Genomic DNA, 13,268 nt, shown 5'->3' with positions numbered 1-13,268 from the left:
AACGGACTGTTAGAACTGTTAAGGCTCCATGGATTGATGAGGATTTTAAAAACGGTATGGTTGAAGGAGATGGGGCAAAAGGAGTGGCTAATAAGTCTGGCTGTACATCTGACTGACTGTCTTATTGCTAATTGAGAAATAATGTGACTAAACTAAAACAAAAAGAAGAAGAAACTGTATTATGAAGCCAAGATCAATAATATAAAGAATGATGGAAAATGAAAATGATGGGCAGAAAGACAAATTCAACTCCATCTTTCATCGTATCAGATGGCTCATTCATTACAAAACCATTTGATGCCAATTATTTTATTTAATACTTTATTGCCAAAGTTGGCCTATCAGCTTGCTGCCAGCTCTTAGCAAATGGTTAGAAAAAAATGTGTTTGACCAAATATCTCTGTAAACAAATTAAAAACAGACTTTCAGCATGCTTATAGAGAAGAGCACTCAACATGTACTGGACTGACATAAATTACTGATGATTAGTTGAAAGAAATTGATAATAAGAAGATTGTGGGAGCCTACTGTTAAATTTCAGTGCAGCCTTTGATATTATTGACCATAACCTGTTGTTGAGAAATCCTATAGTTGAAGTCGGATGTTTACATACACTTAGGTTGGAGTCATTAAAACTCATTTTTAAACCACTTCACACATTTATTGTTAACAAACTATAGTTTTTGCAAGTCGGTTAGGACATCTACTTTGGGCATGACACAAGTAATTTCTCTAACAATTGTTTACAGACAGATTATTTCACTTATAATTCACTGTATCACAATTCCAGTGGGTCAGAAGTTTACATACACTAAGTTGACTGTGCCTTGAAACAGCTTGGAAAATTTCTGACAATTATGTCATGGCTTTAGAAGCTTCTGATAGGCTAATTGACATAATTTGAGTTAATTGGAGGTGTACCTGTGGATGTATTTCAAGGCCTACCTTCAAACTCAGTTCCTCATTGCTTGACATCATGGGAAAATCAAAAGAAATCAGCCAAGACCTCAGCAAAAAACATTGTAGACCTCCACAAGTCTGGTTGATCCTTGGCAGCAATTTCCAAACACCTGAAGGTACCACGTTCATCTGTACAAACAATAGTACGCAAGTATAAACACCATGGGACCACACAGCCGCCATACCGCTCAGGATGGAGACGCATTCTGTCTCCTACAGATGAACGTACTTTGGTGCGAAAAGTGCAAATCAATCCCAGAACAACAGCAAAGGACCTTGTGAAGATGCTGGAGGAAACAGGTACAAAAGTATCTATATCCACAGTAAAACGAGTCCTATATCGACATAACATGAAAGACCGCTCAGCAAGGAAGAAGCCACTGCTCCAAAACTGCCATAAAAAAGCCAGACTCCGGTTTGCAACTGCACATGGGGACAAAGATCGTACTTTTGGGAGAAATGTCCTCTGGTCTGATGAATCAAAAATAGCCATAATGACCATCATTATGTTTGGAGGAAAAAGGGGGAGGCTTGCAAGCCGAAGAACACCATTCCAACCGTGAAGCACAGGGGTGGAAGCATCATGTTGTGGGGGTGCTTTGCTGCAGGAGGGACTGGTGCACTTCAAAATAGATGGCATCATTAGGAAGGGAAATTATGTGGATATATTGAAGCAACATCTCAAGACATCAGTCAGGAAGTTAAAGCTTGGTTGAAAATGGGTCTTCCAAATGGACAATGACCCCAAGCATACTTCCAAATTTGTGGCAAAATGGCTTAAGGACAACAAAGTCAAGGTATTGGAGTGGCCATCACAAAGCTCTGACCTCAATCATATAGAACATTTGTGGGCAGAACTGAAAAAGTGTGTGTGAGCATGGAGGCTTACAAACCTGACTCAGTTACACCAGCTCTGTCAGGAGGAATGGGCGAAAATTCACCCAACTTATTGTGGGAAGCTTGTGGAAGGCTACCCGAAACCTTTGACCCAAGTTAAACAATTTAAAGGCAATGCTACCAAATACGAATTGAGTGTATGTAAACTTCTGACCCACTGGGAATGTGATGAAAGAAATAAAAGCTGAAATACATAATTCTCTCTACTATTATTCTGACATTTCACATTTTTTAAATAAAGTGGTGATCCTAACTGACCTAATACAGGGAAGTTTTACTAGGATTAAATGTCAGGAATTGTGAAAAACTGAGTTTAAATGTATTTGGCCAAGGTGTATGTAAACTTCCAACTTCAACTGTATGTGTTATGGCTTTTCAACCTCTGCCATATCGTGGATTTAGAGCCATCTATCTAATAGAACTAATATGTTTTTCATTAATGGACGCTTCTCTAATGCCAAACATGTACAGTGTGGTGTACTGCAGGGCAGCTCTCTAGGCCCTCTACGCTTTTCTTTTTTTCCCAGTAACCTGCCACTGGCGTTAACTTCTTACGGATCATTGGGATGCCACCATCCCACCTCGACAACATCCGGTGAAATTGCAGAGCGCCAAATTCAAATTACAGAAATCGTAAGATTAAACATTCATGAAAATACAAGTGTCTACATCATTTAAAAGCTGAACTTCTTATTAATCCAGCCGCGTTGTCAGATTTCAAAATACTTTACGACGAAAGCACACCATGCGATTGTCTGAGGGCAGCGCCCCGCACACAAAAGCATTACAACCAAGCAGATGCATCACGAAAGTCAGAAATAGCGATAAAATAAATCACTTACCTTTGAAGATCTTCATCTGGTTGCAATCACAAGGGTCGCAGCTACATAACAAATGGTCCTTTTGTTCGATAAAGTCCTTTATAACCCAAAAATGTAAGTTTCAATGGCGCGCTAGACTCAGTAATCCACCGGTTCCCTCATTCAAAATGCATACAAAATTAATCCTGTACCAATAAACTTATTCTAAACAAGTCAAACAACGTTCCTAATCAATCCTCAGGTACCCTATTATGTAAATAAACGATACAATTTAAGACGGAGAATACCGGAGACCATTACCAGAGATAAATAACGAAGTACGCGCACCGGAACGCGCTACAAACACTACAGCCAAAATGTGAGCCACTTAGAAAAACTACAAATTCTAGCTCATTTTTCAAAAAACAAGCCAGAAGCCCTAGGAAATGCAATCTGGGAGGACTTCCTTTTATTTTCCCATTCCCAGCCATTGTAATCAGAGGGGAGCTGAAAAAAAATATATGGGTGCAAGGCTGCCCTTCATTACGCACACCTGTCACCATCATTACGCGCAGCAGCGCTCATTGGACTCACCTGGACTCCGTCCCTTTGTTGATTGCCCCGTCTATAACTGTCTGCTCCTCCGTTTGTTCCCTGTGTCTGCATTAATGTCATTAAGTGTTCTTGTCCAGACGCTGCCCTGTTCCGTTCCATGTCCGTTGCCATTAAATGTTCACTCCCTGTACCTGCTTCTCGTCTCTACCAACCATCGATCCTTACAGGGAGAGGTCTGTCTGTACTAAAGAGATGCTCAGATCTTTTGACACCACACTCCAAAAAAAGCAAGTCCTGTAAGCTCTTGTTTTTTCTTATCTTGATTATTATCCAGTTGTGTGGTCAAGTGCTGCAAGAAATGACCTAGTTAAGCTGCAGCTGGCCCAGAACAGAGTGGAACGTTTTGCTCTTCATTGTAATCAGAGGGCTGATATAAATACTATGCAGCCAGTCTCTCTTGGCTAAGAGTTGAGGAGAGACTGACTGCATCACTTCTTCTTTTTATAAGAAACATTCATGCGTTAAAAATCCCAACTAGTTTGCATAGTCAACTTACACACAGCTCTGACACACACACTTACCCCACCAGACATGCCACCAGGGGTCTTTTCACATTCCCTAAATCCAGAACAAATTCAAGAAAGCATACAGTATTATATAGAGCCATTATTGCATGGAACTCAATTCCATCTCATATTGCTCAAATGAACAGCAAACCTGGTTTCAAAAAACAGATAAATCAACACCTCACAGCACAACGCCTCTCCTCTACTTGACCTCGATAGTTTGTGTATATATATTGATATGGGATCCCGAATGACCGCGACGGTCTAAGGCACTACATCTCAGTGCTAGAGTTCACTACAAACCCTGGTTTGATTCCAGGCTGTATCACAACCGGCCATGATTGGGATTCCCATAGGGCGGCGCGCAATTGGCCCAGTGTCGTCCAGGTTAGGCGTTGCTGGGGTAGGCCGTCATTGTAAATAGAAATTTGTTCTTAACTGACTTGCCTAGTTAAATAAAAATATGTAGGCTGGCACGTACCTTTTTTAAAATAGATGTAGTTCTGTCCTTGAACTGTTCTTGCCTATTAATATTCTGTATGAAGTCATGTTTCATGTTTTGTGTGGATCCCAGGAAGAATAGCTGCTGCTTTTGAAGCAGCTAATAGGGATCCTAATAAAATATCAAACACCAAACACCAATCCCTTTACCTGGTCCAAACCAGATTCTCTGAATACCACACGTTGTCTGGATCTCAGGGAACCAATCCCTTGGGTACTAATATCCGTCTTTAAGTTTAACCCACACAAACCTACAGAGAGCGGATGCCCTCTGTACCCTCTTAGGATCTCTGACACCAATGAATTATTATGGGACTTTACCCCATCGTGCTCCGTTGACTGGAGTATCATCGGGAGTCATGAATAAGTCACACTTTTCCCTCTGTGAAGCGAATTCCAACTCCTCGCCAGCTTAATGAACACATCCTCCACTCACTGTACTGGCCCTCTCTAGCTCCCAATTAGGCCAAGAGTTGGCATGTTGAGAATAAAGAACCCTGGCCCCCCTAATTCTCAGGGAACACTCCAACCTCATCCCCTTCATTAATTCAGAAGTGCTCAGTCAGGTCCTCTCCTTTGTCTCTGCAGTCCAAGTGTGCACGTCTTCCAGTGCCGCCACAGAGATAAACTTTTCGGGAAAATAAAGTGCTATCTAAAACCTAAAAGGAGAACCCTTTGAAGAACCCTTTTTGGTTCCAGGTAGAACCCTTTTTGTTCCAGGTAGGAAGGTTCTACATGCAAGGTTCTACATGGAATTCAAAAGGGTTCTACCTGGAACCAAAAACAGATCTCCTAAGGGGACAGCCAAAGAACTATTTTTTTTTTCAAAGAGTGTACAGCATGAAGTCTTCTGCCCACTTGAGAGAGAAAGAAAACACGATAGAAACGTTGTTGAGGAGATTCAAAGATAATTACATATTTTCAAAGAGACCGATTCATCTTTTTGGGTCAGAACAGTGCCAGTTAAATCAGCAACTTGCACATGCGGCCGGCTAGTGAATCACCACCGCTGTCTGAGACTGTCCAAGTACCAAGACAGGGTAGTCACGATTTTCAATCACAGCACCAGTTCTTTCATCATAGAAAAAACAATCATCTCGAAAGTTGTTGTCACTGCTGTGACTGCTTTATTGCTGTATTAGAGTTGTTTGTTTAATAGGGACCTCTGCTGTTTGTTTTATGGGGACCTCAGCCCTGATACGAAGCAATTATATTTTTTAGTTAGAATTCTGGCACCAGAACTGTCAGTAAAACTGTAAATACTGCTTTTTGCTTGAAATGCGGTCTCTTACTGTGTACAATGAAGTCTTTTGAGAAACGGTGGGGAGTTGATTACTGTAGCGTGGGCTTACAAAGTGGATTGAAACCGTGAAATGGGAGCTTATGTGTTGCTTTGGGATTTTTGGCCCACACATACAGGGCTGAAACACAACTCAATAGCCATCAATGCCTCGGCTGTGGGAAGAGACCGTAACCCATAAGAGTCTAAGCCGGGGCGAGGGTTTTATGTGGATTTTTTCATTATGCTAATTAGATTTCCGCTGGGGCGCCGACATCGACCTTAGGGGGTATAAAGGCCAAGTCCTGCAAAGAAAGCACTAGGCTATTTTGTTGAGAATACGTTGTAAAAAGGTGAACCTATTTTACAAAAACGCCGTACATTTTCCAATGGTGTTAGACATCATTTTTAAAGAGTTAGTTGAAACGGTGAGACCAGTCATAACCCCAGGAAAATGAAAACAATGATGAGCATAATGGTCTGAAAATGCTGAGCTCGCATAAAGTTCTATACCCCAGGTCCTTCTTTTTCTGAGCAGTATATCAAATCAAATGTTATTTGTCATATGCACTGAATACAACAGTGAAATGCTTACTGACAAGCCCTTAACCAACAATGCAGTTTTAAGAAAATACCTAAAAAAAGTAAGAGATAAGAATAACAAATAATTAAAGAGCAGCATTAAATAGCAATAGCGGGGTACCAGTACAGAGTCAATGTGCGGGGGCACCGGTGTCAAGGTAACTGAGGTAATATGTACATGTAGGTAGAATTATTAAAGTGACTATGCATAGACAATAACAGAGAGTAGCAGCAAAGTAGAAGGGGGGGGGGGGGGGCAATGCAAATAGTCTGGGTAGCCATTTGATTAGATGTTCAGGAGTCTTATGGCTTGGGGGTAGAAGCTGTTTAGAAGCCTCTTGGACCTAGACTTGGTGCTCCGGGTACCACTTGCCGTGTGGTAGAAGAGAGAACAGTCTATGACTAGGGTGGCTGAAGTCTTTGACAATATAAGAAGATGCTGAAGACACATGGAACATTTTATTTGCCAAAGAGAATAGGAGAGAAAAAATGTGTAGATGTGCCTAATGACTCCAACTTTGACATTAGCATGGAAATGGAGCGTCACGTTGGTCCAGAGGACCTGTTCAAATTGCTACCCTGTTAGGATTAAGTAATAATTTTGTGAAAAAACGTCATTACCGTGTGGTTCTGTTGGTGGACCATGGCACTTGCAGCACCAGGGTTGTGTATTCAATTCATATGTGGGACCAGTATACATAAGAATGTAAACGCTACTGTAATTTGACCTGGACAAGGGTGTCTACTAACATATTAAAGAGAAATAGCTTTTAGATAAGCACAATTCATGCATTCACATACTTATTAAAACCCGAAAAGTAGTTGAGTGATGATGTTACGCAAGCCGCAATTTACATTACCACTAATTTTCAAACTTTGTTGTCATGAGTGAGATGCCCTTGTGAGTTATAGAGGCCTACAGTTGGAACAGGCACATTAAAGCTTTAAAAAATGATGTGTTGCAGCCTTTGTATGTCTCTCTGGAATACTAAACTAGCCTTCACTTGACATTTTTATCGGAGTGCAGTTGCCATACTCTGGAACACAGTGCAATGGTGTTGAACAAAGAAAAGCTTGAACGTTGCCAGCTTTCTAGGTCAAAGAGCAGTGTGTGTCTGCGTGACACTCAGGACCTGGGGAAACTAGTGCTGGCAGATGTACACATGAAGAATAGCAAAGCTAGTCCTAGACATTCCGTCCTGTTGATATGTGTTTCATGTGAATGGAGCAGGTAAAGGATTTTCAAGGATCTCTTAAAGGGCTTACCAGAACAGGGTAAGCCAGAACAGAAAACCGCAGAACTTTCACTATGATTTAATAAAAGCTGCGTCTATGATTCATGTAACTCTCCCAGATGCAGGGACTCAACTAAGAATGTCTGTATCAAAGGAGGCATAACTGAAGCATTCTAAGATAACATGACCTGTGTCTCCCCAAAAAGTCTTCAACTCAAATTAACTGTTACACTTGTGCATCCACAGTTAAACAAAAATGGCTCCAACATCAGTTTCAGGCTTCACCTCTATCGCAGAACAATCGTTTACAGAAGAGGATTATAGCTTAATTTCATAACACAACCTCCAAAAGGAAATAATGTGTATTCAAGAAGACATTGTTTTCGGTAACTGTCACAAACGTCACAAACGTTAACTAGTCAAAAGTATGACTTATAGGACCTTGAAGGGTTAACCTGCTGTTGACATTTAGCCAATTCAATAGCAAAGGACCTTGTCTATTATGATTAGTAACTGTTAGTCCCTCGCTGTTTCCTGTGGGTTTACGTCGATATATCACAACGCCTTGCCTATTCATTGACTGTATTTCTGCGTTCCTCTACCGCACATTGAGCGACATAGCTGAAAACGTAGGATTTTGAGATATTTACTCCATTTACAGTTTGCTGCATTATGTTTCATATTTCAAAACCACCCACACTTCCATATGACTTTTAACATAGACCAACGGTGCAGAAAATGGTGTCATAAACAAAATCTGCAGAGGTGACAGACGGACTAAATTGAACAACCAACATTACTTAAAAACATTCCGCCAAAAATGAGAAACGTGTCTGTAGGCTGGTATCCAACTCCGTGTTTGACAAATGAGGTAAAAAAAAAAAAATGACAACGTTTGGCGTTTGCTTTCACCTGGTACTTGTTTCTCTTTTGATATATGGCGGACAAATAATTGAGTGAGGAAGTACTTTGAGATTGCGAAGGGCTCACGGGCTAACATGTTTGTAGTACGCCTCTTTCCTTTACTTGGTTAATTTCCCCTCTAACTAATTAGAGTATTCTTCTAATCGGAATTCCCTTAGCCAGCACCAGTTTTAATGCCTTCCTTTGCCTTATTAAGACAGTCCTTATCTCTGCCTCTTTATTAATGTGGGCTAAAATTCACTATATGAAGACAGATAGAGGCAGTGTATCAGCCTACAAATACGCATCTAATGACTATGCAGAAGGGGACTTCATATGGCTGCAAGCCCTAGTGGTTTGTTGCACCACACTTACATAGTAGCTTGTGTTATTGTTGATCATGTTCTCGTCCCAATAGGAAGCAGCCACTCAAATATTTCCATGGTTGTCTTCGGGGCCCAGATCTCTCTCTCTCTCTTTCTGTGTAGTCTGTTTCTCTCCCTCTCTTTATCTCTCTCTCTCCCTCTCTTTATCTCTCTTTATCTCCCTCTCTCTCTCTTTATCTCTCTATTTATTTCTCTCTCTCTCAATTCAATTAAATTTGCTTTATTGGCAGGACGCAACAGTGTACATATTGCCAAAGCTTATTTTGGATATTTACAATATAAACATGAGAATCAACATTGTCAACAGGACAACAGTAGAAACAATAACCAAGTGTCAAAATAACCATACATTCAACAATAACAATAAGCATACAATAAGCATCTCTCTCTCTCTCTCGTGTTACTTTTTATGTGTAGCACAACACGAATGGCTGCTTGCAAACTACATATGCCAAAGAAATACATAAAACGTAAATATTGTGGTATCTAGCAGTTGTGACATTTTATTTAGCGCTGTTAAATATATTATAAATGCTTTATGAGTGAGCTCATGCAAAGTGTGCGTCCATGAAATATGGGCAGGCCAATAACCTTTCCTGACAGTGCAGCAGAAAGACAGATGGAGTACTGGACTGAAGATGTAGAAATGAGTCCCTTCAGAGGACTGCATTATTATATGTCACACCGTAGCAACTGCCTATATAAGACACACTACGGACCCTACAGTCCCTTGTGACTAGACAGGCAGGCTTTGAGCCAAACGATATGGTGAGTATCAGTGCATCAAAACTGCCTGGAGAGACTTTGCAGCTGTGTCCGTTATTAAATAAGGAGATGGATGTCCGTCGGGCAGGCAGATTGAACTGTTCAATAGAAATATAGTGAGAAATAATGACAATCCTTACATTCTATTCCAGGCATGATTTTGCTGGTTTGTACTAAAGAAGAAAATCTATTTTAATATGCAAAAGTAGAGGCTTGGGGAGGTCTAATGGTCTAAGCAGCTGCCTCTGGAGCACATGTATAAAGTACAGCTGCCAGCAAATCCGACCCACTGCTCTTTCAGCAGTCTTTCACCTCTGTCTCTCTCTATCCAATAAACATACAACATCCTTAAATATACACTACCGTTCAAAAGTTTGGGGTCACTTAAAAATGTCCTTGTTTTTGAAAGAAAAGCACATTTTTTGTCCAAAAGTTGAGGACTTGTGAGGCATCTGTTTCTCAAAACTAGACACTAATGTACTTGTCCTCTTGCTCAGTTGTGCACCGGGGCTTCCCACTCCTCTTTCTATTCTGGTTAGAGCCAGTTTGCGCTGTTCTGTGAAGGGGAGTAGTACACAGCGTTGTACGAGATCTTCAGTTTCTTGGCAATTTCTCGCATGGAATAGCTTTCAATCCTCAGAACAAGAATAAACTGACGAGTTTCAGAAGAAAGTTCTTTGTTTCTAGACATTTTGAGCCTTTAATCGAACCCACAAATGCTGATGCTCCAGATACTCAACTAGTCTAAAGAAGGCCAGTTGTATTGCTTCTTTAATCAGAACAAAAGTTTTCAGCTGGGCTAACAAAATTGCAAAATAGTTTTCTAATGATCAATTAGCCTTTTAAAATGATTAACTTGGATTAGCCAACACAACGTGCCATTGGAACACAGGAGTGATGGTTGCTGATAATGGGCCTCTGTACGCCTATGTAGATATTCCATTAAAAATCTGCTGTTTCCAGCTATAATAGTCATTTACAACATTAACCATGTCTACACTGTATTTCCGATGAATTTGATGTTATTTTAATGGACAGAAAATGTGCATTTCTTTCAAAAACAAGGACATTTCGAAGTGACCCCAAACTTTTGAACAGTAGTGTATAAACAAATAATTTAAACAAATATATAAATAAGGAGCTGATGCTGGGACTCAGTTGTTGCCGTGATTCGTTTTTTATTCTACAGTTGTCATCTCATCAGCCCAAGTTAATAGAGGTTGTTGGAGGTAGTGCCTAGCTTTAAAGGCAGCCCCATGGCACTATGGCCGGATGTGAGCTGTTAGTGCCCATGGCCAGGGATGGAACTGGAAGACAGGCGGATTGATCGGAACACTGTTCTTCTCATGACAAGGACATTAAAAGCCATGAGGTGTTTCTGACCATGTCTGCATCCCAAATGGCACCCTATTCCCTATATAGTGCACTACATAAGGAACATGGTGCCATTAGGGGCGCAACCCGTCTCCGTCCTCTCTGTCCTTTGCACCCCCTGGGAGATGGACGAGTGTCATATATAAGAAATGGTTTCTTTCTCTCTTTTTTTCTTTTTTTCCCCAATTGGTTGATTGTGATTGATTTGACAATCTGTTGGATCATGTGCTTGTTCTGACATGGACATTTTAACATGTGATTGTTCTATGGTGCGCTTGCAGTGCTGCATACATGACAGTCCTGACAGCATTATGTCACCTATGTATAGAATGGCAGGTATTATATCAACTACCTCCTTGGTAACATGGCTGTAAGTATTTGGGCTGCTTGATGTACTGTCATCTGTATAGTATTTGATGTGATGACTGCAAAGCACAGTTACTGCAACTGTGGAGGAGCACAGTTCTGTCACTGGAAGGAACACATTGCATATTCATCATACTTACCAGTGGTGTATAGTACTTAAGTAAAAACTTTACTTTTTGCTCCATACATTTTACCTGACAACCAAAAGTACTTGTTACATTTTGAATGCTTAGCAGGACAGGAAAATGGTCCAATTCACGCACTTGTCAAGACAACACACGGTCATCCCTTCTGCCTCAGATCTGGCGGACCCACTAAACACAAATGTATCTTTTGTAAATAATGTCTGAGTGTTGGAGTGTGCCCCTGTGTCACGCCCTGACCATAGTAAGCTGTTTATTCTCTGTGTTGGTTGGAGCATGATAGTGACTTGGGTGGGTCATCTAGGTGTTTTGTATTTCCATGGTGGCCTGATATGGTTCCTAATCAGAGGCAGCTGTTTATCGTTGTCTCTGATTGGGGGATCATATTTAGGTAGCCATTTCCCCATGGTTATTCGTGGGATCTTGTCTATGTTTAGTTGCCTGTCAGCACATATTGTATTAGCTTCACGTCTCGTTCATTGATTTGTTTGTTTTTGTTCGGTGTTCATTTATTAAAAAGGAATATGTACGCCTACCACGCTGCACCTTGGTCTCATTCGAACGACGGACGTGGCTCCCTAGCTATCCATAACTTATAAAAACAAGAAAATTGTGCTGTCTGGTACGCTTAATACAAGGAATTTTAAATCATTTATACTTTTACTTTACTTTTGATACTTAAGTATATTTTATCAATTACATTTACTTTTGATACTTAAGCATATTTAGAACCAAAGACTTTTACTGAAAAAGTGGGTGGGTGACTTTTACTTTTTCTTGAGTAACTTTCTATTAAGGCATTATTTACTTTTACTCAAGTATGACAATTGGGTACTTTTCCACCACTGATACTTACTATACTATTTAAAGATTCCATTCTACATGTTCTAATATTATATGCCAGTCATTGTATTTGTAGGCAAATGCAGCACTCCAGAAAGTTTATTTTAAAAAGGACTAAAAGACGTCTCCTCGTTTCACCTATTTATTTTCGTCCGGAAAGGCTAACACGTTTTGCCTGTTACTGTATGCCGTCATCAGAGTATTAAAAAAGTGCCAAAGCCATTGTTTTTTATATTCAGGTTCCTAGGTGATAACTACAATTGCCCACACCTATGGGAGGGCGGTACATAATGGTCTTTTTTTAAGTATTTGAAAGTATTCAGACCCCTCGACTTTTTCCACGTTTGTTACGTTACAGCCTTATTCTAAAATTGATTAAATACAACATTTTCTTCCTCTTCAATCTTCACACAATGCCTTAAAACGAAAAAGCGAAAACAAGATTCTCTGGTCTGATGAAACCAAGATTGAACTCTTTGGCCTGAATGCCAAGCGTCACGTCTGGAAGAAACCTGGCACCGTGTGGAAGAAACCTGGCACCATCCCTTCTATGAAGCATGGTGGTAAAGGCATCATGCTGTGGGGACGATTTCAGTGGCAGGGACTGGGAGACTAGTCAGGATTAAGGGAAAGATGAGCGGAGCAAAGTACAGAGAGATCCTTGATGAAAACCTCCTCCAGAGTGCTCAGGACCTCAGACTGGGGCAAAGGTTCAACTACCAACAGGACAACGACCCTAAGCACACAGCCAAGACAACGCAGGAGTGGCTTTGGGACAAGTCTCTGAATGTGCTTGAGTAGCCCAGCCAGAGCCCAGACTTGAACCCAATTAAACTTCTTTGGAGAGACCTGAAAATAGCCATGCACCCCATCGAACCTGACAGAGCTTGAAGTGCTTCAACAAAGTACTGAATAAAAAGTCTGAATACTTATGTAAATGTGATATATATATATTTTTTTATAAAATTGCTAAAGTTTCCTAAAAACCTGTTATTGCTTTGTCATTATGGGTTATTGTGTGTAGATTAATGAGGGGGGAAAAAACGTTTTAATCCATTTTAGAATAAGGCTATTAACGTAACAAAATGTGGAAAAAGTCAAGGGGTCTGAATA

Source organism: Salvelinus fontinalis, chromosome 24 (assembly GCF_029448725.1).
Source record: "Salvelinus fontinalis isolate EN_2023a chromosome 24, ASM2944872v1, whole genome shotgun sequence".
Taxonomy (NCBI): Eukaryota; Metazoa; Chordata; class Actinopteri; order Salmoniformes; family Salmonidae; genus Salvelinus; species Salvelinus fontinalis.
Note: the sequence above shows the minus strand (reverse complement) of the source record.